The sequence below is a fragment of the Triturus cristatus genome, chromosome 12, assembly GCF_964204655.1.
Source record: "Triturus cristatus chromosome 12, aTriCri1.1, whole genome shotgun sequence".
Classification (NCBI taxonomy): domain Eukaryota; kingdom Metazoa; phylum Chordata; class Amphibia; order Caudata; family Salamandridae; genus Triturus; species Triturus cristatus.
Window position 1 is genome coordinate 243,021,362 of NC_140595.1, and position 5,325 is coordinate 243,026,686.

Below are 5,325 nucleotides of genomic sequence, written 5' to 3' on the forward strand. Positions count from 1 at the left end.
CTTCGAGACCCGGTGGATAGGGAGGAGCTTCAGGCGGCTATCTTGGCGTATTTTGAAGCTAATGATTTGCCGGGGAAGCCCCTCCCTATACTGTGGGACGCTTTCAAAGCCACGATACGAGGTACCCTCACAGCTATCGCTGTCGCTAGGGCACGCGAGGCCCACCTCTACGAGAACAAGCTTACGCGTGAAATTAAGACGCTCGAGAAGATGGATCAGGAGCGCCCATTGGCGGCACACAAACGGCGCTTAGCCGTCCTTAGAGGCCAGCTCCGGGCGCATAAAACAAACAAGGCTGAACATGCTCTGCTAGCGCTCAAGCAGCGTTATTACGAAGGTGGCGATAAGGTAGGCACTGTCCTAGCGCGGCGCTTGCGAACACGGGCAGCTAAGGCCCACATCGCAAAGCTGGAGAAGACAGACGGGTCATGGGCTACTACGGAATCGGCGAAGCTCCAAACGTTTCGGGATTACTATGCAGCTCTATACGCTGGTGATCCACCCCGGGCAGATCTGATCTCAGCTGCCATGGACGCATGCGACTGGGAACCGCTGAGCGAGCACCAATCTGGGCTTCTGGAAGAATCTATCACCCCGGCAGAAATCTCCGGCGCCCTGCAAGATCTTCCACTCTGTAAAACGCCTGGCCCGGACGGGCTCCCGGTATCGTTCTATCGCACCTTCCTGCCGCAATTACAGCCCTATCTCCTACGTCTCTTCAACTCGTTCGCGGAGTCGGTTGGGCCCTCCTCGGATATGGCAGTGGCCGAAATAGCCCTCATCCCGAAACCCGGGAAGGACCCTACCCTTTGCTCCTCTTATCGGCCCATCGCCCTGTTAAATACAGATCTTAAGCTGTACACCAAAATTCTTGCTAAACGGCTTAGTGTCCACTTGCCCAACCTCATTGAACCGGACCAGGTGGGGTTTATTCACCAACGCCAGGGTGCCGATAACGTGCGCCGAATAGCGCACATCGTTGGGAAGGCTAAGCATTGGGGAATACCAGCCTGCCTGCTATCGCTCGACGCCGAAAAAGCGTTCGATCGGGTGGACTGGACATTCCTCCGTGCAGTCCTACGGAGGGTGGGTCTGAGTCCTAAGATGGTGGCGCGTATTATGGCTCCATATATCTCACCGGTGGCCAGGGTGCGAGTAAATGGTCAGCTCACACAGCCTCTTTCCATCTGCAGGGGCACTCGGCAGGGTTGCCCCCTGTCGCCTTTGCTGTTTGCCCTTGTGGTGGAACCTCTTGCCATTCTGATCCGTCGGTCCCCTGATATCTGTGGCATCTCTCTCCGGGGTGTAGAGCATAAGATCGCTCTCTTCGCGGATGATCTCCTTCTCACTCTATCCGACCCTTTACGCTCGCTGCCTGCGGTACACTCGTTTTTTCAGACCTATGAACGCGCCTCCGGGCTAAAAATCAATCACGTGAAGTCCTGGGCCCTTAATGTTATGATCCCAGACGAAGAACTTACAACACTTCAGGCTTGCGTTCCTTATCAATGGGCGAGCGAGTCGGTACGCTACCTGGGCCTTAATTTGACTCCAGACCTAGCCACCTGGACACAGGCCAATTGGCAGGAATATAAACTCTCAGTCCTGGCCGATCTACGCACATGGAAAGCTCTGCCACTCTCTTGGCTCGGCCGTCTTAACACGCTGAAAATGTCTATACTACCGAAAATTCTCTATCGCTTTCAAACCCTGCCGACCCCTATTCCGTAGCACCAAATTCAGGGGCTTCAACGCGAACTTGTCGCATTTATTTGGGGTGGGAAGAAACCACGCTTCTCTAGTTAAATCTTGATGCTCCCCCGTGATAGGGGCGGGCTCGCCTGCCCTAACTTACTTGATTACTACTGGGCGTCGCACCTCCGCTTTGTACTGGAATGGGGAGCATGGGAGAGTGAAAAAGTGTGGTTTCACATGGATAGGGCAGTCACCTGTCGCCCGCTATGGGACCATGTCTGGTTGCCTCGGGAGGCGCGCCACCGCAGCGCCTATATGGCTGTCCCTACCAAAACGGTCCTCGAGATTTGGGACAAGGTGGCAGTCCGCAGGGGCCTTACCACCTTCCCGTCCCCTCACACTCCAATTGCTCGCAATCCGCAGTTCCCTCCGGCGTGTCGCCCACCCTACTTTGCAAATTGGACGGAAACAGGCTGCAGGACGATACGGGACCTATTCCTAGGAGAACATCTTAAAACCTTTGCTCAGTGCAAACAAGAATTTGGGCTAACGGAGAAGGACAAATTCCAGTATATACAGCTCCGCCACTGGATACAGGGCTTCTCCTTGGCGCAGGCGGCCACGCGGCCCTACACCCCGTTCGAGCGGTTGGCACGCACCTTTGGCACTTATAAGGGACTGATCTCCCGCATATATAAGGTACTCCAGCATGCACGGCGTCTAGACCCTCACCCATACCAACTGCGATGGCAAACCATCTCCGGCTCCGGTGTTACCCCTTCTCAATGGGCAAGACTCTGCGGAGATATCCCCAAAACCTTACGTAGCATTCCTCAACAGGAGTCGGCTTACAAAGTAATGACCCAATGGTACTACACCCCTGCTAGACTTCCCAAAAATTTTATCAAGGCATCCCCCCTCTGCTGGCGTTGTACGCAAGCGCTGGGAGATTTCATACACATTTGGTGGACGTGCCCTCTCCTGGCTACCTATTGGAAAGAGGTCCTTAGCCATATTAAAAAAGTGCTAGGGTACCCCCTGCCAGAAGACCCGCTTGTAGTCATTCTGGGCCTTAGACCAGCGAATATGCGAGTCATGACGGGCCGCGATCGACACCTTAGCGTTACCTAACAGGCTCTCTAGACCCACTGACACAATTCTTCCATGTCAACATTGTTCTTGAACACATAGGCCTCCTCAGTCATGTTGAAAATCTTAGTCAGTGGGCCAACTATAGCCAACAACCTGTCCTAACAGGATTTAATACCCCTATCAATACCCTTTCTAGGGTCGCGTCCCCCTTTTGCAATAAAGGCAATGATCTTGGAATCAAGTTCTGAAGTCACCAACACTTTATTATCAATAGTGGGCCATAGGCATTCGGACCTCAGTCTTACACACACCTCTTTAGGTATCTTCCTTCGGATCCAATGCTGAATATAATCAGTCACGTGATCCGAAGGAGACAATTCTGGTGACAGGGGGTGCTTAATCAGTAAAGGGTTGAACATGTTTTGACCCAGGGGGTCTAACAGAGAACCACTCTCCTTGCTCAACGTGCCTTCCATTGGCAGCTTCTTATTGTACGACATATCATCCTCCGAATTAAAGTCGAATGAACAACTAAGTTCTAAATCCGCACTTACGGAGGATTCATCACAAATCACAGTCTTATGTCTGCGACCCTTCTTTGAAACATCATCATGCAGGCCTTTTGTTTGCCCCTCCTTGATGCCCAAGCCATCTTCCTCTTGCCTGTCAATACAACATACATGTTCTACCAAAGTAGACTTATTTTTCTCACTCAGTGGGATACTACTAACCACATGCTTCCTTTTCAGAGAAGCTTTCTTAGCTGACCAGAAACGTTCCTCATCCATCTTGGGTGATTTTGAAGCCAATAGTTCCAATTTCTTTTCCATCCTAAGGGACACCTCTGTGGTGATTTTCTCAATGGCCTTATTAAGTTTGTCTTCCATCTACCCTTTACCTTGCTCCATTATACACTAATCTCAAAAGGTATTTACCCAAAATACTACCAAGAAACAGTTCTACACTGATCTCAAAGGTTATGCACCCAAAAACATTTACCCTCAAGGTAGAAAAACAACCAAGATGTAATAACAAGGATATAAATCCCAAGGTTACTAACATCGCCAAAATTATCAGGGAAAATCTAAGCCTTGAAGTTTAAATAATTATCACTAAGTTCTAATAAAATACATCCAAGAACCGATCTCTGAAAACCTGAATGAAAAACCTCCAAACGTTGTCCCAGAAATAAGAAATCAAATTCACACCCTGAAAGAGAAAAAACAGCTGATTGAAGAATCGCCGTTGCTGGAAAACAAGCTTGTGAGAGCGAGTGTTCTAAGGTAAGTGCCCGCTATGGAAAACAAAGAGTACAAAAATACCTTTAGCGGTCTAGTTTTTCTTGTGCACACACGTTCACATAGAGCGACGTCAAGCACACAAGACTCTAGGCTCAGAACCCTAGAGAGAGCTGAGGCTCTGCACAAGCTTCATCTCAGCTCATGGAAGGCATGCATGCATTCTTCATAAAATAGTACCGGATCAGACACATCTTCGTGTGTCAGCCTCTCTAAAGACCTAGACAGAAGAGAAAAATTTGGAATCTACTGACAACAGTAGACAACCATTCCCAGAAACATCCTGAGTTCCCTCTGAGTAACTGGAGTACTCAGCTGCATAATTACTAAGATTCTTTCTTGGGCCACTCCCCTTGAAGTGACTGTAAACCACTCAGTTTCACAAGAGATATGAAACAAAATCACTGTTGGATTCGGTACCACTGGATAACATGGAATAACAACCTCGCTTACCTTTCTCAGGTTCTGGACCATGTGGTTATTTCCACTGGGCTTCCACAATCTCAATATAGGAGAATTACAAGGGCTTCCTAGAATCTTTCAGAACGCCTTGTTCAATGAAGTTTTCAATCAAGGGTGTTATTCCTGTAACTGTATCTGGGGTCATATTGTAAGGCGGTATCCTGGGATACACTGTATTTGGCTTCACTGTTTTTATGACACGTTCACTCCTTTTACAAATCCTATACCTTTTCCTAAAAAATCCCAAACTTCAGGAATAACTGTCCCTTGAAATTCTTCGGACAAATCATTGCATTTCATCACTGAGTACAGTGAGATAAGTGAGAACTGTTCTGTAACTTGGCTGGGCACATCTTCTTCCTTATTTGTTTGAATTTTCTATTCCTCGGGGTGTGTAGCCAATGGAATAATTTAGCTTGCACAACAGATCATGTTCTATCAAACTCACAGAACTTGAATCATAGAACAGAAATTGGTGCTCAACTTCTTCCTGTCATGGCGCTCAGACCAATCACAGCGCTGCATTGCAGTGTTGTGATTGGCTCAGGGGAGGGAGCCTGGCTACCTGCTTTCTATTCCTGAAGTCAGAGGCAGGAGAGCAGGAGCATAGACCAGGAACCCGGCGGTGGCAAGGTAAGTGATTTTTTTTCACTCCCTCCCGCAATCGCGACCCTCTGCACCCGCCTCCTCACCCGTGAGCCATGCCGGCCCCCACTGCACACGTCCCCGTCGACGAACTACACTCCCACGGGTTCCTAAACCAAGTAAAATAGAGAGA